This window comes from Atractosteus spatula, chromosome 25 (assembly GCF_055471065.1).
Source record: "Atractosteus spatula isolate fAtrSpa1 chromosome 25, fAtrSpa1.hap1, whole genome shotgun sequence".
Lineage (NCBI taxonomy): Eukaryota > Metazoa > Chordata > Actinopteri > Semionotiformes > Lepisosteidae > Atractosteus > Atractosteus spatula.
In genome coordinates this window covers 4,511,706-4,518,971 of record NC_142730.1, presented here as the reverse complement: position 1 = coordinate 4,518,971, position 7,266 = coordinate 4,511,706, and the positions used below count along the sequence as shown (strand labels likewise).

Sequence of the window (7,266 nt, the reverse complement as noted above, 5' to 3'; positions counted from 1 at the left end):
CTGTGCAGGTGAGAAGGAATGGAAGTGACAGTAGTGAATACTTACAGTGTAAGAGTAGGGCTGTGCGCAGCAGCAGACAGAACAGTCCTCTGCTGTGCATGTTGAAGTCGCTGTGGAGTCAGAAAGACGTGTGTGTGCAGTACTGTCTCCAAACTGCTCATCACACCATGTAGTCACTCCTACTGTATCTCCTGCTCATTGTTTCCTGTCTGAACAGCTGAGTGCGGTCATACAGTAGACCAGACCATGCATGTTTTTGATACATTTCCTTAGTGAATCTTGCTTTGTTTTTTGTATTTTATAGAAACTGAAATAGATCAATATCCCCATCAACAATTCACATTTATAGAGAAGTGACTGTGCTTTTCATTATCACCCCTGTCTAAATGATCGTTTTTAGAATATTCTGTTCATTAGATCATTGTTTCTGTTTTTAATTCAGATATATTTTTTTTCTGCATGAAAGTACAACAGGTGGCACATCATATATTAGAAATAATGATGGCATAGTGCTCTGAAATTATTGTTTTATCTTCCAGTGTCTTGTTTAGAAGAATTGGTTACGTCACAGGAGACTGAACTAAACACTTTGAGTTTCAACAAGCTTTTACGCACTTAACCAGTCATCAGTGTAACGGTTTGTAGTGGTGCCAATCCTTTGAAATTACCCCGATGTCTGCTAGTCTTTCAACCCCGTCCTGTCGTCGAGGTCGTTCAAAAAGCACCGCTGGGCGGTATGGCTTTGCGTAGTCGGCAGGACTCGAACCTGCGCGGGGAAACCCCAATGGATTTCGAGTCCATCGCCTTAACCTCTCGGCCACGACTACGTGCTGATCTGGCTCTCTGCTCGGGTCTTTGGGAGAATCACTTGAATTCAGCCAGCAGACGTCGACTTTCTGGAACGCATGAATGACGCCCGTCCCTCCTTGCTTTTACATCACTTGAGCTGAAAAGATAAAAAAAAAAAGACACGACACCCGCTGTTTCCAGCACCTGGTTCAGGCCCCTTGCTTCGAGTCACTGTGCGCTGTCCTAGAGAGAAGCCGGCGAAACACGGAGATCGGAGGTTGTTTCGGCTTGAAGTATTGTGCCAAGAAACACGCCACTGTGTTACAGTAAACTGGAGCGGCTTTTGGCGAAAAGACGGGTCTGCAAAAGACCGCGTCCCACCATGTCGCCCGGACTGCACCACAGCAGCCGCTCACAGGAGCTGTCCCAGCACGCATCAGCACGGGGGCTTTCACCGGCTCCGTTTCCGACCTGGGTTGGTTCACCCCTCCTTAGGCAACCTGGTGAACCCAAGCTCCCGCGGGCTCACCATATTGATGCCGGTGACGCTGCGGACCCCCGCTCAACACAGCCCACCGCAGCGCAGAGCTCCCGAGCGCAAGCGGTCCTGCGGCCTCAGCCTCCCGGCAGCTGGGATTACAGGCGTGCGCCACCACGTCCGGCGAGCAACAGCCTCGCTCTTTCTCTCATCTTCGTGTGCTTTCAGCCACGTCCAGGGGACAGCTCGGTGTGTGACACGACTAGGAAACAACGAATGTCAGAGTGGAAAAGAGAACGGAGAAAAAGGAAGGCAGCGCCACACGCCAACGAAACCAGCAAGGCACAAAACTCAAGGAGTGCGCTGAAAAACCAGCGCCAAGCCAACAGCCCTCCTCTCCTCGTAGTCGGCAGGATTCGAACCTGCGCGGGGAAACCCCAATGGATTTCGAGTCCATCGCCTTAACCTCTCGGCCACGACTACACCTGGAGACAGAGGCGCCCCTTTGCGCTCTGCAGATGGGGCGAATTGCTGTCATTTAGCCAATATGCGCCGCACGATTGGAATTAGAGCATCAATCACCCCCGATCTTTTTTTCATCATTCGCTCTAGCGTCCAAGAAATCACGAAGCACACTTGCAGTTTTCAGCCCTTGATTAATTCAGAAGCTACAGTATGTTGATGGTTGCGACAGGCTATATAGTGAAAGGTATGTAATTGCAGCTGACCTTCCACTAGAGGCCGCTATAATGCCTTTTAACCACCTGAAAATCGTCACGGTGGTGATTAATTAGTGAAGGGTTTAGAAATGCACATTCCCACATGGTTGTTAATCAGTATTTTGGCATATAAAGGGCATGCTTGGGGAGTTTGTGGTCTAAAAGACCTAAAAAAGCTCTTGAGGATAGTTTGTGAAGCAGGTTTAGTTAGCTGGAATGAAATAACCTGATAATGTTAGGCTTCATTGTGTTGGTGACACCATTATGTAGTTTCAGCTAGCTGGTGAAAGCAAGTCAGTTTTACACTGCCTACTGAATTAGCTGTGTGCTCCACTCTTGAAAAATGCAGGACAGCGGAACATTTAATCCTTCATCTGCTCATGCAAAAGCTGTAGTAAATCATCAGCCTTATTTCAGTTGAGCATGAATTACAGCTCATTATGGAATACTAACAAGAGGGAACACAACCACAATGGTTATAGGAGCTAAACAATGTGGGAGTCAGTAGGACATACTGTAAATATAAAAAGCACAATAAATAGCTGCCTACAAAAAAAACTGCCTGGTAAAGAGATGGTTTGATTAAAGGAGGTCGAAACAGTTACAGGGAACTTGCTGTATCCCAGTCCAGAAGTCCATACATTTTGAAAAATTCACCGTAGCCTGGATAAGAGTATACAGTACATTACTCATTTCTCAAAAACGGAAGACTCACTCTCTTCTTCCAGACATGCAAGATCAGATTTCAGAAGCTTTTCAGAGAGACAGAGGGGATTTTCATACAATATTTTAGCAATAGAGTCTTAGTAGGCAGCAATTCCTGTATGTCTCTGGGTAGTTCAAGAACACAACACGCAGTAACAGAAACAGAAGATAACATCCAGCAAGATAAAAAAATAGACCCTGTAGTTTCTGGCAGGTGTGCTCCTGGTCCCCCTGCTGTTTTATTTACAGGATTCAATGAAAGGTTGTGTGTACATTAATCACGTCTCTAACAGATGCACACTCTCTCCCCAGAGAACAGTTTTTTGTTTACTAGAAAGCTAACCACACACCTCAATATGTACAGTGTGGGAGGCTGACACTTGATAAAGACAAGAATCTCCTTTTGATCTCTGAGCTCTCACTGGAACCTGAGTTTTTGTACAGCTTCTCAATGACTCTTCTGCACTGTGTTCCTCTCACAGCACAGAAATACATGGCTAAGTCGCTCAGGCTGAGCTTGGAAACAGTGAGGGTGGTGGAGCTCCCATCTTCAGCAGAAGTCATACGGTCTTTAGCAAAGTCTGCAGTGTGCTCTGCACTTGCTGCACCGCGGACTTTATACAGAATGAACTGCGGGGGTCTGGGAGTATACTGCCGGTACCAGTACAGTGCGTATACAGAACTGCTTGAGGAGTAAGAACATCGAAGAGTCACTGATCCCCCGTCTTCTCCAGAGACCATTGTCTGCAGTGAAGAGATGGAGTTGCAATGTACAGCATCTGAAAAAGAACAGAAAAAATTCTACTATGTAATTATAATACCAGGCTCAACAGCAGACAATAATTACATTATTGATAAATGCATTGCATTAAAAAAACTACCTGGTAAGAAAATTATAGTCATACAAATCACAGATAGAATTTCCATTTGAAGAGGTACAGTAAAATAACACCCCTGAAGGTGGAACAAAGTGTTCACGATTTGAAAAGTTAAATCTGAGTCCTGTTCGAGAATGCAGGCAGGCCCAGTTAATCTGAAGTGTGTCTTGGTCACATGTCTGCAATGTTAGCCAATCAGAAACTCCAGCACTCGCTTCACTGCTTTACTGTATGTTTCATGGTAACAGCTGGTCTGACTCTGTGCTGTCTGCTGTAGCTGTTTGTCACTGGTTTGATCATAAACGAAGTACCATTTCTATTGTAACAGAACTCAGAGTGTCTATTGTAAGAATATAGCTATTCCAAGCACAATTAATAATAAAATGCATTTAGTACTTTCTGCTAGAATGATGCACAGCCACTGCCCTCAGATTCTGGAGAAAATCTATAGCACTGCATGGATAAGAGCTACAATGAGAACTTTATATTGGATAGGCACTTGACTGAAAAGTCAAACCATATTCATGAGATATTATATCCCTCACTTGCCATGTTTAACATACAGTACAGTACTTTGACCACTTTTCCTGAGAATGGGCATGGATTATTTTTTGTCTTCATACTGTATTTACTAAACTGGACTGGAGCACTGGAGATATGTGTACAGTATAGAAGTAACTGACTCTCACTACCAGCCGATCTGACTCATTGGATACACAAAAGCTTGGCTTGTATACAGTTTTGATACACAAGCAGCTATGAAAAATACATTTTATGAATAATTAGAATTGAAAGAAGCCTTTTAGGAAATATGAATAAAGAAGGTATAAGCTGAGGAATACTGTAAACACATTACACAGGTTTTAACATGAGGTTTGATAGACTCAAAGTTACTTAGTTAACTTGAATATAATGAGAACTCTCCAATACCAGCAGTGCTCACAAGGTTCAATAACTAAAAAAATACATTTCATTCAACATATTAAGCTATTTTTATTCCTTCAATATAACTATTTTAAGCACTAACAAAATATTTTTTAAATTCTAACACCCCACAGTATAATATTGTATTCTCTACATTTCTATCCCATGATATTGGACTGGAGTTTTTCTATATTGGCTATCCGTTGTTTTTGTTAGTTGTTTTCTCCAGATGTCATTTGTACCTAGGCTCTTGAGATAATTGTTTTGCTGAAAAAATAGTGAAATCATTCATAAATACTAAACAAAAGGGGAGATTTTATTTGACACAAAGAGGCTTTGTTTTTATTGATAACTTAATCAGAATCAAACGGCTGATTTTTCAGAAATACTAAACAAGGGGAAAGAGATGACATTTTGATTTGATTAAAAGGGTTTATTTTTATTCATAAATCAGAATCACATGGCTGATTTTTCTAGTCTTCATTGTAACAGTGATGTTCTTCCCCAGTCTGATACCTGAGCACTGACAGCAGAGCAGCTGTGTCTGTGACTGGAACTGAGGGTTTTTGTCACATCTCCCCATAGAGCTGAAACACTGTGCTTCCACAGCACAGAAATAGGTCCCCGAGTCTTCCAGCTGAGAGCTGCTGATCTTCAAAACCCCAGAGCTGTTCTGTTTGTAGTGTGAACCACTAAAGCGATTTTCTGTGCCTGTTTCTCCTGATATTAATAAAACTTTCTCTGGGCTTTGGTTTGGTCGCTGTCTGTACCAGTGCATAGTGTACACACTGGCTGTTGTGTACTGACAGTGGATGGTTGGTGTTTGTCCTTCAGTCTGGGTCAGAAAGGGATCCTGAGATACTTGCTCTTGAGATCTCACGCCTGTCACACAGAGAGGACGCGTTAGAAACACCCTTGAAAAGCTACTGTATTAAAACATTCCGATTTTCAGGACTTCAAACTTCTACAACACCCCTAAAAAGATGCACTACAACAATTATTCTAATCTAGCTCGGAATGTAATTTCTTCCTAAATAATAAACATTGTTCATTTTAATGACAGACATTTTCATCATTAAAAACGCAATTCTAAATATCCAGTTTTTCTACATTTAAAATCTTTGAATTTATATTTTACATTTACAAAGTCTGTTTAATATACAGTATATAGAAAATTTGGGAAATAATACCACAGGATGTTTAATACCAATCTAGCATAAATACACAACTTCAGAATAACTGACTGAAAATCTCAATATTTTCAAACGAGACAAGGGAGAGTGAAACTGGACACTTACTAGGCAGGAGTGTGGCTACATGTACCAGCAGACAGAGCAGCAGTCCGTGTGTGCTCATGGTGAAGGTGGCACGACTGTGAGCTGCTGTCTTTCTGCTGTTTACATCCTAGTACACAGTCCCTCCCTCCTGCAACACTTCACTTCCTGTCAGACTAACCCAGCTGCTACAGAAAACACTACTAGCCACTAGTTTTTGGTAAAGCTTTATTGAATTGTTTTTCATTATCCAGTGACAAGTTATAACCAGCAAGTAGCTGGTGTATCTATCAAATGAAGTCCAGGAGACTTGGCCATTTTAGTGTACCTGTGTAGCTTGAAGAAGATTCTCCTTCACCTTGAGCATACTGTACTTATATTTAATAAGTACAGTATGCTCAATAAGTTTATTCCAGTTTATTAAGTTTAAGATTTAATAAGTTTATTCCAGTTACAAGAGTGAGTCAGAAACAACAGCCATTTCCTAAGTGAGGCTTAGGAAAAACAATACTCAATGTCAACTGGCACATAAGACAATATATCAATAATATTCTTTACAATAACGCAGTGCACTGCTAGGAGTAAGTGTACTTTTTATATTTTTCTTGTGTGTCAGAAAAATGAATTAATACAGAAAATGAATTGCTGTCATCATAAAAAAGAAAGCAGGAAAAAGTGAGTAAAAGTAAGTGTAAACTGACATTTTATTTAAAGGTCTATAATAATTTGATGACACAAAGATGATCCCAGTTCTATTCTATTCTATTCCAGGATTTGTATATTTGATTTAGGTTTGTAGCAGAAGAGCAGGTTTTTGCATTAGTGCTCCCAGGTCTGTATCACTGTGTCCCCCAGGGCACAGTAATACACAGCGCTGTCTTCCTGCTTCACTCTGGAAATGGTTAAAGTTGCTAGACCACTGTTTTTATCAGCTGTGGATGAGAACTTTCCTTGGGCAAAATCAGCAATGGAGTTAGTTGTCCCATTGAGCAGTATAAACTGAAATCCTGTGTCTGGATACTGACGGTACCAGTGGATCCAGTAGCTAGCACTGCCTGTACTGAATGTGCATTTCAGTGCAGCATAATCATCTTCTGTCTTTACCACTGCAGCTGAAGTCTGGTTGATCTGGTTTCCAGAAGAAATACCTGTTAAAAATGAAATGTGCAGTGATATGCTGTAAGAGACAATTATTAAGAGACTATTCCAGAACAGACTATGATTACCTTCAGGATACAAAACTACTTACAGAACAAGATGGTAAACAGCAGCCCTACAAATATCAGCATCTTGCTTAATCTGCTGGTTTCCTCTCTTTAGGAGAGAAAAGCACAGAACAGCAGTATAGAAAGAACTAAAAACAGGAGGAGGTTGTGTCTCCTCCCCTTTACTGAAGAGGTTTAAACTTACTAACCATTCCTCCATTTACAGAAACCACTCCTAAACCCTCCCATGTTTACAGAAGACTTTAGCTATTCCAGTTATTTAATTTGGGGAAA

General features: G+C 41.5%; 3 non-coding genes across 3 annotated transcripts; all 3 read right to left on the bottom strand.

Moving 5' to 3' along the window:
• Window positions 1-745: 745 nt before the first annotated feature.
• Window positions 746-827, bottom strand: trnas-cga (transfer RNA serine (anticodon CGA)). The gene has a single exon. It is a non-coding gene; the product is annotated as a tRNA-Ser (tRNA).
• Window positions 828-1,153: 326 nt separating this feature from the next.
• Window positions 1,154-1,452, bottom strand: LOC148815134 (signal recognition particle RNA). Its single transcript, XR_016086091.1, has one exon.
• Window positions 1,453-1,668: 216 nt separating this feature from the next.
• trnas-cga (transfer RNA serine (anticodon CGA)) lies at window positions 1,669-1,750 on the bottom strand. The gene has a single exon. It is a non-coding gene; the product is annotated as a tRNA-Ser (tRNA).
• Between the last annotated feature and the right edge of the window lie 5,516 nt (window positions 1,751-7,266).